At 37.3% G+C, this 13,677-nt stretch overlaps 2 long non-coding RNA genes across 3 annotated transcripts in view; one reads left to right on the top strand and one right to left on the bottom strand.

The window, feature by feature from the left end:
* The window catches only part of LOC110841562 (uncharacterized), a 188,548-nt gene that overhangs the window by 44,876 nt on the left and 129,995 nt on the right, over window positions 1–13,677 (top strand). The window lies entirely within an intron of this gene.
* The window catches only part of LOC110841561 (uncharacterized), a 203,909-nt gene continuing 203,324 nt past the window's right edge, over window positions 13,093–13,677 (bottom strand). For both annotated transcript variants that reach the window (XR_015536419.1, XR_002547226.2), the window contains one exon: window positions 13,093–13,431. This is a non-coding gene — a long non-coding RNA (uncharacterized LOC110841561). The remainder of the gene's footprint in view (window positions 13,432–13,677) is intronic.

Here is a 13,677-nt window from a genome sequence, read left to right as displayed (position 1 = left end):
AATTAACGGTTAATTGGATTAATTACAGTCATTATTTCGCGCTGTACAAGTTCTCCCTCTTTCCCCTTCCTTCTCTATCCCTCTGCGTCTCTGTGTGTGTATGTGTCCCACTCTCTTCTGACCCCTCAATCGTATTGGTCTTTCTCTGACGTCACAGAATCGTAGGACAAATGAATGTCGGAAGAAAAGGGCACTTTACATGGAACGTTACAAATTCTAGTCAATGTTATTTATTATTACTTCAGAGACATTTAGAGTCAACTTTATAAATATCAGAAGCAGAAACCGTTTAAATGTTTATGAAATTAAGAATTTAGAACACGAAATATAACTAAATGCGTTGTAAGAAGTAATTCAGTCAAATCAAATTACCTTACCGAGTACAGACGTGTAAATTTAAGAGTTTAAGGCTTATCGTACACATTTCAGTGCATGTTTTTGTTTGTAACAGGGAACCACGGTCGCTGTAACCAAAAATTCTTTCAGTATTTTGAACTAATGATATCATTGTGGTAACTGATAGATCGATTGGTTGTTACAATACTGGGTTATGTAACAACGCTTTATATCTTCAGTCAAGCTGGCCTGTCGCCGAGACGAGACTCGTGCCTGTAACCTCCCGATTACAAAACAAGACGTGAATGGTTTAATGTTCTCCCGGCGTTAAGATTAAAGTGGTTTCATTGGTAGTTGTGCTGTGTGATATTCTATTGGTATACCAACGCTTCGAATAACGTGCTAACTTCAGTGTTCCAGTGTTCAGTCCTGAAGATGGAAGCAACGTTTTCTTTCGAAACGGTGGTATGAAAATAAAAGACTACACGACGCAGGAACCCACAAGACCAATCTTAAACGAGAGGTGTTATGCGTTCCTTGTATGAAATGGACGTATATAGGGCTGGTTATGTCTGTCTGTCCGCATGATTTAAGTAGAGAACTGTTGGATAGATTTGGATGAAACTTGGTTTGGACATTTTGTCTTTGTGTTCTACCCTAAAGTTATAATTTTTAATTTCTGGTATTGACAATAGCACAACTTACAATATGGTCTCGCATTAGTAACAAACAGAAAAAGATTTTAGAAAACACCGAAGTTTGGAAAATTATTCTTCGTTTTATGTAAAATAACAACATGGCTGTTGCTTTAAATGGAAAAATTATTAACTTGAAAAGACCTCGCGATTTGCGTTATTTGAAATTAAAGTTGTCTAAGATAAGAGATGTAATATTTTATTAATAATTCAAAATTTTGCAAGGAATGCACGGAATATACATTTTTTGTTAACGATAACATTAACTTTTGATAACGTCTTTATCGGAGTCACTTGAATCGAGCTCCCCTGTGCCTCAGGCATAATTATATGCCTAGACGGGCTTAAGGCCGCAGCGTCGCCAACTTTACCTCCGGGAAATTAACCCTTGATAACCGTAACGTCTTGTTAGTTAACGGAATATTTTAACCAGTGAAGCCTGTTTTAATGTACCTCAATAAAGCATAGCAAAATTTGTTGGTTATAAATCTCTACCTTATCTCTATCTCTTCCAGCTCGACATTTATAATTAAATATTTGTACCTTTGTGTTTTATAATTAAAATATATAATATAATTCAGGTAATGAAAGCGCAATATTGTAACATCGTAGTAACGATGAATAGCGCAAATATCAATATTAATTTTAAATTTTAACATCTGTAAGTAAAGTTTGTGTATAGACCTGAATTATATTATATATTTTAAATAAATTTATGTTGACTGTATGGTGTAGTCTTCTGGAAAGTCTAATATTTTGGTAGTAAAATATTAACAGCGTTTTATGGAACCTAAAGTTGAGTACCTTGTCCAAAAAAGCCCGTACTGGTGCATTTATTATGAAATAGACGAATTCAATCTTGATATTGACTTATCATTCAGACCGAATAACACGACAAGTTTCATGGCTGCTCGATTCTCAACCAATATTATGCAACTGTGTCTTCTGAGTGAGCGGACATGCCGTGTCATTTTAACTTCAAGTTCTTCCTGTACTCCACAATTCTGCTTTCTCACACCTCGGGCTTATGAAGTAAGAGCCTATTACGTCTGCCTTTTAATATTTTATTAAATATTCACCAGTAATTTTCATCAAATAAACACCTGGTACCGTGCCACGGTGGTCTAGCGGTTAGAAGGCTGGCCTTGTAATCCTGGGGTCTCGGGTTCGATTCCCGGCGGTGCCCGAATTTATAACTTGTGTTGGGCAAGGCCGTGGTCTAGGCAACACGGAGGTTTCCTCCGGGGCCTTCCCCGGTTTCTCCGTGGCATCCCAACAATTACTCCATTCACACACAGAAGAAGGCAATGGCAAACCACTTCTGGATCATCTGCCAAGAACGTATATGAACAGGTCCTAGTCCGAGAAAAGGATGGAAGGATCCTGTTCATATGGACCTGTCCTCAGACAGAACACTAAAAATAATAAGATGAGGTGGTCTAGCGGTTAGAAGGCTGGCCTTGTAATTCCTGGGGTCTCGGGTTCGATTCCCGGCGGTGCCCGAATTTATAACTTGTGTTGGGCAAGGCCGTGGTCTAGGCAACACGGAGTTTTCCTCCGTGGCATCCCAACAATTACTCCATTCACACACAGAAGAAGGCAATGGCAAACCACTTCTGGATCATCTGCCAAGAACGTATATGAACAGGTCCCAGTCCGAGAAAAGGATGGAAGGATTCTGTTCATATGGACCTGTCGTCAGACAGAACACTAAATAATAAAAAAAACACCTGGTAGAGATGTTTCTCCTTAGCTAATTGCTGAATTCAGTTGAAATTATCTGACTATTTGCTGAAAGAAGTAGGATCGAATTTTTGTTGCGTCACCAGAAATTTTCTTTAGGCCACAACGTGTGGCCAGTCCGTCCAAAAAAATGTTTATGTACGTGCGTCGTACGTGCGTGTGTGTAATGGTCCCAGTAATACTGTCTCTGGGGTGGAGACTCAGCTAACCATTCGCCTTCTTCTACAAAACCGGATTTTCCAACGTGTGAAACTTTACATACACCCGTTCATAACTTCGTGATTTAAGATTATTACATACTCCTTTTGGTTCAATGTGTTTTGTGGGCTTCATTCAGGCTGTAGTGGGAACATCTGGGATTACAAAATAATTTGAAATAAAGTTAATAAATTCCTTGTATCCATCGAGAAACGAGGTTCTTTCCTCTGGTGTAATGCAAAGCTTAAAAATGTACTCAGTTTACACCTTAGCTAGTTTCTTTAACTGAACACGAGCCATTGTACTTTCTTACTTAGTAACGTACGAAATTGCAAAGATACTTGTCGAATAAATTAAGTGTAGTAAAAAGTTCTTCATTTTCACGTTTAGCGTCTACAGTACAGTGAATTAATTGTTAAACAATAGGCGGAAATATATATAAGTAAAGTAATCCGCTAAGACTCTCAGAAATTTTCAAGTGTTCTGGGAAAACAAAATTTGGAAATCATTGCTCTAGACCCTTGGTATTCAACCTGGGGTTACGCGAAGACATCTTAGGGGGTACGTGAAATTTAAGAAAATATATATATTATTTTATGATAAACACAGAATAATAAGTAATATAATTTACTTAATTTATTTTAGATGTAGATTATATACTATGTATAACTTGAATTATACACCAACAAATTTGGGGGGTACAAATTTGAAGAGAAATTATATCTGGGGGTACGCGAAGACATCTTAGGGTGTACGTGAAATTTAAAAAAAATATTATTTTATGATAAATACTGAGTAATCAGTGATGTAATTTATTTAATTTATTTTAGATGTAGATTATATACTGTGTATAACTTGAATTATACACCAACAACTTTGGGGGTGCAAAGTTGAAGAGAAATTATATCTGGGGGTACGGGAACAAAAAAGGTTGAATACCACTACTCTAGACTTTTAACTGGAAAGTACCTGGCTCCAATTTTGGCCAGATTAGATTATAGACTTAATGAAGTTATCGTGGTTTTATCAAATATCACCGCGCTCCCATCTTATTCGATTATATGCAAAATATCCGGTTCAGGCGACTTAAGAACATATTATTCAGTCTATTAAAAGCGTCTTGATGCATTGGTATCCGAGTAAGGGTCCGCTAGCTAGAGCATCACTGTACAATCTGTAACACACCGAGACCATTTTTAATTAAGGAGACCTTGTGGCTTCATGCTGGGCTCACAGTAATACCAGTAGCTGGGATGACTTTGCACCATGCAGTTACTACACAGGTCTATACTAACAATTCAGACAGACCAAGAATTGTATAATTCTGCTCAAAATAAAATTTTTACATCACTGTCATTCTACTAGTAAAATGTCATTAATTATATCTTAGTTCATTATCATACGGGACGTTATAAATTTATAAAATTGTTACTTCACCAAATAAGAGCGGGAAAGTATATAGGTCTACTCGCACTTTCTTTATAGATTTACATCGGCCTTGATGTTCATTTGTTGCAGATATAAATAACGCTGCAAGGCTCACGAAGCCATCCCACTGGGCGTCAGAAGTTGCTTCTTTATGTATCTTTGTCCTAAATATTTACCATTTCGGAAAAGGCTTCTGGTGCGAGTTGTACGTCTTGTACATTGACATGTTCCTTAAAAACTTCCACGACTTTTACATTTCGCGTAATATACGTAATATTCATGTAGCGTAAGAAATAAACAAGAAATTTAGAACTAAATCCAATTACAAAAAAAAACGTGACACGAATCCAAAATCATTTTCAGTTAACTGACGAATAACACATCAGATGATTTTACTGATTGAAATAAGATGATAATGTTGCGTCATATTGTGTTGAATATATACTTGCTCAATCTTATCAGTCCAATCACAATAAAATATTATTATTAAATATTAAAATATTATTACAATTAACATTCAAATATTTAAAATATATTAAAATGATGCTCTTTATCAAAATGTTCTAAGATGATGCTCTAATATAAATCGAACATTTCGATAAAGAGAATCATTTTAATATATTTTAAATATTTGAATGTTAATTGTAATAATATTTTAATATTTAATAATAATATTTTATTTTGATTGGACTGATAAAATTGAGCAAGTATGATTGAAATAATATTGTTTATATCCATCTGTCTTGATTTATATCTCCCGTGGTTTTTCTCAGCCCCTCAGGGGCCTTGAAATACGCCATGGTAGCCTCCTTAAACGTATTTTTAATTTCACAATTTTCAATTGTTCTAGCATTCTGTGGTATAGAACGTCATTCAGTAGCTTAAATTTTCGGTCTAATGCATTTTAACGTTTCGAAAATGTGAATGATGAATAATTATTTGCAGTAACACGTTTTGAACTGCTAAATGTTTCTCGCTGATATCTGAGGCCGACGCATTAAAAACAAATACACCTTGGCGATACCGTCATTATTTTCCTCCCAAACGGTAAACACCTACAAGCCGACACTGCACGACATCTCAGAAGATCACGATTCAAAAATAATTGCCACCCCTGGACTGTAGTTAAGGTTTTCCAGTTCCATTGCAACAGAGTTGTTTCCTTCACGACCGTGAGTCACATAATTTGACCTTGTTATGTAAAATTTATCAATGTAAATTTATCAATTTGCTCTTGAATTACGCTGTTTATAGCAGGTAAAGCTATTACGTAAGCAAGTTCGCCATTGGATTGTCGTATTTTAGAGTTGCTAACAACTAGACCTTGCAGTTCTCAATGCTAACGGAAAGGCGTCCAACTTACACATATATGAATTTAACGTGACTTGCCATCCATCATCGATAAAAAAAAAACACAAGATTTACGATGGTAATCAGGTTGTAAATATGTCATTTTGATATCGAAATAAAAGTTTTAAAATTCTTCGAGTATTAATCACCGTTTATATATTCAATTTTGTCGTTTAAGTTTTCATCTGGCAACTTCGCACAGCAGCCATTAAAAGTTTTTAACTGGGAATTATAAGCACGTCTCTAGGAATGGCATAGTGTCCATATAAAGCTCAGCCTTCGGTGTACATTCGAATCTTGGTATCTTATTGGCATGTTGGTATATTGAAATCGGCCTGAACATCCGAGATTAAGTTATTGACAGAAACAGGTATTATTCTCGTCGCACCAAGCGTAGATCATGGGGCCTCTCATGCCCCCTATCCAGCTCTTCACCAGGGGTTAAAGGTGGTAAGAACGGTAAGCTAAGAACTCACTTCCTTGTAGTGTCCAGGTGGAGAACACAACACAGACGCAAGGGGTCAGTGATGCCCCCCAGGTCCCCAGGTCCATTGGCAGGAGAGTATAATAGCTAGTTGGTAGGCACAGTTGGGCCATGTCTGACTTGAAGGACCTACACAGGATTTTCAGAGATCACAATTATCCCTAGTGCCATTCCTCAAGTGCCGGAAGAATGCTACCTGGCTCCTAAAACATAATTTATATCAGGCCTTAGCCTAAGCTCAAGGTTTGTCGCCGTCCTTGTAATCAGGAAAAGATACAGTTCAAAATTGTACTCGTGTTTATGTTCCGTCGCCAAACAAAATTTTACTCTGACATCTCAGTTACTGCGATCAAACAGAAAAGAAAAACGATATTATCGCAGAAGTGCTGTTGTGTCCCAGTAAAAAAATATTATTCACCAAACCAGCATATCTCCATGACATGAAATAGAGATTCATTCCAGTTAATATCGGGAATACGTTTCATAAAAACAAAACGATCTACAGGGGAAGAACTCTTTCTGTGGTAATTAATTCATTGGGTGGGGAAGCATTTCTGCTGTCAAGGAATAAAACAACAATGCAATAGTCTAATTTTAAAATCATTTGAATTTTTACATATTTTATTACATTAAAAATTTATATTAAATAAATTTAAATAGTTAAACATCCCGAAAAAGAAAGTTCTTATCAGTTTTGATAAAAAAGTAAATAAACATTTTCAAATATTCCATATTATATTATGTTTGTTCAGTGGTGCAAATTCGAAGTACAATGTTGAGAAATAAAACTGCGTAATCGGTTATTCAGGGAGGAAAAATATATAAATATAGTTAAATATATCGTTGAAATTTCACAATCAACATTAATATAGTTTGTGTCATTAGGACAATAAAATGGAGGAGGTTTAAATGGGCATTTCACGTAGCACGCACGAGAGATGAGAAACATGTAAGACATTTTGGTCTTAAAGACTGAATGGAAGATTTGTAAGACAAAGAGTAAGGTAGAAGGAAAATGTCAAAATAAATTTCAAGCCAATAATAGATGAAGATGAAGAGTGGATTAATCTGGCTGGGATAGGTGCCAGTGACGAGCTGTTATGCGAATGGTAATGAACATTCTGAATCTTTAATAAGCGAGAAATTCATTTTGACCATCTACGTGACGTATTGAACTTCTTAAGAAGGTCTGTGCTTCGGAAGACGTACAAACCCAGCAGACAAAACGTGTTTGGTGTAACGTAAGTATTTTTTTACGTCGTTCGTAGTAAGGCAAGAAATTCTCGGTAAAACACATGACACCATTTTTTTTCCAGAAGCTTCAGTCGAGAAAGTTGTTTCGTAAAGAACTGTAGATTAATGATAATATAATTTAAGTATTCATTTATGTATATAATTTTCAACAGTACATGTTTCGACTGATTTATGTGTTGGCATTATATCGAAAAATTGCGTTGTCTCTGTGTTTGTAATTTTAACATAAAAACTAGCTTCACTCATTCTTCAGTTGTTATCATCAAATGTATAAACCCAAATTTAGATTTCGAGAGGTCGTCGTGACGCCGTTTGTATTCAACAGAAAGTTACCGTAAGAACTTTGCTTATTTCCAAATTTCTTTTCGCAACACGACACGTGAGGGCCCTAATTTTCTATGCTAGCAGTGGCGCCTGTGTCCTTTACACCCCTGAAATTATCATTGGTGATACTGACGCAGGAAATCAGAAAGTGGATGCAAGAGCTGAGATTAAAGAATGCCCGTCTTTCGGGTTCTTTCGTCGTTTAGTCTGGTAGACGTTTTCCGACGTTTCAGTGTCACTTGCTGCTTCCATCATCAGGGCGATGATTTTATATGACCTGAGAAAATGTTTGGAGACATTTTTCAAATAACTGTCACAGCAGGTTGTAGTGTATCAGAAATGAAATTCAGTACGAATAACCACAATTGATAAATGGCTTTAAATAAATTTTTAAATCAATGCTTCATTTGCAATACAAATCTAAGAAATGTTGATAATACGATAAAGGCATGGATATACGAGGTGCGATCGGAAAGTTTCAAGACTGCGCGTATAAAAACCCGTACACTTATCTCAGGTATTAAATTCATCAATCACCCTCGAAGTAGTTCCCCTGGGAGTGAACACAACGATCCTAGCGCCGCTGCCAAGCCTGGAAGCATCCCTGGAAATCTTTCTTTGTCAGCCTGTCAAGCACCATCTGCGATTCTGCCTGAATCTCTTCTATCGTCTCAAATCTCCTTCCCTTTAGCTGAATTTTCATCTTTGGGAAGAGGAAGAAGTCACACGGAGCTTAGAAAGGAAGTTGGGGTCGGTTCTTGCAAGATCTTTGAGCTCCTGACAAACGAGAAGTCGATTCTGCTTCTGGTCCTCAGACAGGATGCGTCGCATGTGGAGTTCTTCCTTTAGAATCAGCTGACAGGTCCCATAGCCTATCCCAACAATGTCGCACAAGTCGTTGATGGTACGACGTCGATCTTCGTGAATGGCCTGCCGAATCTTCGTAACATTTTCGGGCGTTGTGCTCGAAGATGGTCGTCCAGCACGCTCGTCATCATCGACAGAGGTTCAGCCATTTTTAAAACGTGAATGCCACACAAAAGTTTGTGCACGACCCATTGCGGACTCCCCAAATGCTTACTTTAGCATTTCATAGGTTTCCGTAGCCGTTTTGGCGAGTCTTTGGCAAAATTTGATGCACACGCCATTCCGAAATCGCAGGAGGGTCGGTGTAATGCACTACCAAAACGCCCGTAACTAAGAAACAAATGCTAATTCGATGATGCCGGCTGGCACACTGATTCACTATGAATATAGGCCGCACCCCCTAAAGGCAGAAGCTCGTACTACATCCGGTTCGCCCTCTATTGACACAGTCTTGAAACTTTCCGATCGCACCTCGTATGCAGGAAGACACAGTAAATTTATAAGAATAATGAGTGTATAAGGGAATAAAGAAGAAAGTATGGGAGGAGGAGATATTTGAAATAGGAAGGAAAATGTCCATAGGCTGTTTATCACCAAAGTCTTCTTGAGTGTACAGAGTTTGTGGGAGTTCGTTGGGTTCACAAGAGCCTCTATCTCTCAGTCTTGTTTGTATGGCATCGAGGTTTGAATGTGATTTTATACAAACCTAATTTTATTGTCAGGTGTAAAACGTTGAAGAATAGATCCTCCTGAAGAAGGGAAAAAAACACACACTGACAACACGAAGGTCGGGTAAATCTCTTTTTCAACGGTGGAGTTATCGAAGAGTGACAATTTCTCAAGGATGAAACAAATTTTTCATTCTATGCAACTAAAGCCCATCTTATATATATTTGGTCTGTTTCTTTGTATTTCCCTGTGACTAGAGAGAAACATCTTTGCACCGTCACTCGTTCTTTGGCCACTGCTCGACTGGATAGTGTTACTTTTTGCTATTCCAAGAAAAGTTGCTGGGGAATGTAAGGTTGCTTGTTCAGCTTCATTTTTTATTTCCATTATTTTTAAACGTGTCACTCTGTTGGAAAAATAATAGAACCTATCTAAATAAATATGGGTGGATTTAACCGAGAACTCTGTAACAAAAATTGCTCCAAATACTCACATAAGATATCTGAAGTTTGAAAGCCACGTTACAAATGTCTTGGAATGAACAGTTTATGTTCATTTACATTTCTATCAGCAGTATAAAACACGAAGGAAAAGAAACTTGCTACATTACCGTTCGTTCTCTACTGTCTGCTGAAAAGGAATTTGTAGAAACTTTAAACAATTTATATTTTATAAACACTAATGTGACTAGCAAAAATATCAGATTGGAATGTATCGGATTTGGATATCGACCGGTGATCCTGTGTTATATCTCTCTGACTTCCCCAGTTTGCCAGGGTGAATGTTAGAGTTTAATTCAGAAACAGACCACGGTCGACTTCTCGTAAATTCTTACCATACACGACAACGTTCCATCTCATTATATGCTACACAATTTCTTGCTCAGACGACAGCATTGTCTTAGTGTTCTTTGCCACATTCATGGAGACAATGGCAGATGTGAGATTTACCTTGGCTGAGATTGTTGAATAAGGGAAACAAAAAGATTAAAAAATACATAACTATAATTTACCTAGTTTTGTATTTTTCTGAAACTTGTTCATTCCCACAGAAAAAAATACATATTTTGACTGAGATCATAGTAAAGTTGAGAATGTCTGTACCTAAACGGATTAAATAACAGGAAACTGCACAAAACATCATTCTTGGGGGCTTAATAAAATTTACGATTTAACAAATATTACTAAAACGATCAAATAAATGGAACTTGGATAAATTAATTAAATTAATAAAATTCCAGCGAATAACTGATATTCTGCCTCCATCGTCTTGAAGATGATTAGTCGCTGCAAACCAGAAGAAAACCATCTTGGAGCTCACCTCCGTGAGAACCTCAAATTCTCCTTCACGAGTGAAGATGTTAGGGTCCATATTTTACGCATAATATGTAACGACGTAAACAAATAAATGATGTTATTTTATTTAGTGTTCTGTCTGACGACAGGTCCATATGAACAGGATCCTTCCATCCTTTTCTCGGACTGGGACCTGTTCATATACGTTCTTGGCAGATGATCCAGAAGTGGTTTGCCATTGCCTTCTTCTGTGTGTGAATGGAGTAATTGTTGGGATGCCACGGAGGAAAACTCCGTGTTGCCTAGACCACGGCCTTGCCCAACACAAGTTATAAATTCGGGCACCGCCGGGAATCGAACCCGAGACCCCAGGATTACAATACCAGCGTTCTAACCGCTAGATTATGATATCTGAATAAAATTTTGAGTTGGGTGGAACATGCCACCGGAAACGTGAATGATTACGGGCTTCACCTAAAATTATATTTCGAATGAGGCTGTTTAATGCTTCGTTACTGAAATCCATCCGCGATGTATTTTTACTAAGAGCGAAATGGACATTGCATCTTTGTGGGTGGTCGACATACGAAGTTGTTGTCCATTCTGAACAGAATAAACTGTTCTATTTAATTTTAGTAGGGACAGGGTTGAACGATAGGCACCGTGCAAGGTAATTAACAACTGTAAATTGTGTCTTCAAATGAACGTCAAACACAACACAAACTTTAATCTCACTTCCAATATTGTGAGTGATTCTCCTTTCTTCAGTGCCTCGCATGTAAACTCTCCCCAGTTTTCTTGAACTTCCTTCGGGATGAGCCTGCTCCAGCGAGCGACGGAACCATTGTATTTGTCTCTCCAGACGTGACCGAATGATTATAAATTAACCACACGAAAAATAAGCTAGTGTTTTTGTGTCTCCTGAAAAACCATTGGTTTCACCGCGTTAGCTTATAAGCTATTACAATCTATAGGCTTCTACCTAATATGCCTGTCAGATCTTCTCCTGGAATATCTCTTGTTCTCTCCTATTATTTCCTTCGATCTTATTCATTTTCTCCTTTCTTTCTACCCCCACGCGCCTGGGTACAAGGCAAGTCTGAGGAGTGAAACGCCACTTCTAGACCCCACATCTAATTAATTCTGTCTTGCACGCGTGAGTTGGCCATCGCCATATCTCTTGGTCTGTCGTCTCTTTAAAACATGGCTATAAATATTGTAATGTACAGACAGAAATAAATACAAGAAGAAGGGTTAGATCCTATACTCAGTACTGCAACTTGTATCAGAATAATTTACAGGAAAGGCGTTGAATTTGTAGCAAGTGAGGGGTTGGATTATCTAAGTAGGTTGGACGAAAACCGGTAATTCACTGAATGATGCTGTACTCGATTGCTACAGGTAGACAACGAGGGTCTGTCTATATGTCTGTCTCTCACACACACACGTAGGTAACACGTTAGTATTGGTTCACATTATTTGCGAAATTTAGTCTCATATTCTGAGGAGAAATTTCAGGTTGGGAACAAGGAACAGATGAATAAACAAACACTTAAAGATGTACAGCAGCCAATTATTTTCTAGTTGTTACTAAATATTGTTAGGTTTATGTTTTGACTGACAAATGAAACCAGATGTGTGATTTCACGAACACGGTAATGCAAAATTGATTTCCATAAAAGCGCTAGGATTACTCTTAAGTTACAATTAGCTTCTCACGAAGGTATCTTATCAGTGAAGATTGTTAGGGGCATTATTTATTTATTTTATTTTATTTAGTGTTCTGTCTGACGACAGGTCCATATGAACAGAATCCTTCCATCCTTTTCTCGGACTGGGACCTGTTCATATACGTTCTTGGCAGATGATCCAGAAGTGAATGGAGTAATTGTTGGGATGCCACGGAGGAAAACTCCGTGTTGCCTAGACCACGGTCTTGCCCAACACAAGTTATAAATTCGGGAACCGCCGGGAATCGAACCCGAGACCCCAGGATTACAAGGCCAGCGTTCTAACCGCTAGACCACCGCGGTATATATTAGGGGCATATGGCTAAAAATTTTAAATTCTTCATATTTACTTACTTTCACCAAGTACGAAGGCGCTTTTAATATTATGGTGAACTATGACCTTTTATAACTATAGGGTGTGTATAAAATAGCTGTTACTATACGTAACATCAGTAGATGATTCAAGTCTATTTTACTGGAACTCATGTGAAAGATTTATGCTGGAAAACAGTCAAATGTAAATACAGAGTACCAAATATTGGCACAGGGGTACCGAAATTTGTGACAGTCTGACTGAATATATCGGAAAATATCGAATGATTGGAAACGAGCGAAAACGTATGTACATAAGAATTCATTATTTGTCAGAGTATTAAGTGGTTTGAATGCAGTGCACGTCCTCACATCATATTCAAGATCAATTTTAAATTCTATCCTCATTCTTCTCTTTAACTTTAATAGTTTTAATGGGCTTAAATATTTATTTGTTACATTTGCATCTCTGATACATTACAAACTGAAGAATACACTGAAATCTCAATGAAAATGACACCTGTAGTTTGCAGTGCAACACTGGTATCGGTGTCAGCGTTCAGTTCGAATGCAAGTCTGCAGATTAGTTATGACAAAGTTTCGAACCCATTGAAATTAACGTCCTCCTGACGCCGAATTAAATCCTGCAGAAACTCACGAGAGGGCTCGCAACCCAAAGAAACTGTCTTTCTGGTCAGTGGGTCATGTGTTAACAGCCAGGCTTCCTCTGCAAAAATCACTCGACTCTGAAATTAAAAACACAGATATTACGTAGAAAAGGTATAATTGTATCACAAAGTAGGAAACAATTTTTTTTTCCAAGTGTATTCACATAATCGACTATTTTTAGTTCTAAATAATGTCTTGTTCTATACTTTGAGATGAATTTAACGTTATGAACCACACCTTAAATAACGATATACATTAAGTTTCTAGACGGACGGTATTTTATACATGGGAACGTAAGAAATAACTAGTATTTTGTGTTTGAA

Source organism: Zootermopsis nevadensis, unplaced genomic scaffold (genome assembly GCF_977971745.1).
Source record: "Zootermopsis nevadensis isolate Lab colony 2312 unplaced genomic scaffold, Znev_1.0 Znev_ptg000022l, whole genome shotgun sequence".
Classification (NCBI taxonomy): Eukaryota; Metazoa; Arthropoda; class Insecta; order Blattodea; family Termopsidae; genus Zootermopsis; species Zootermopsis nevadensis.
The sequence above is the reverse complement of the archived record's forward strand: the minus strand, read 5'-3'. Positions and strand labels throughout refer to the sequence as shown.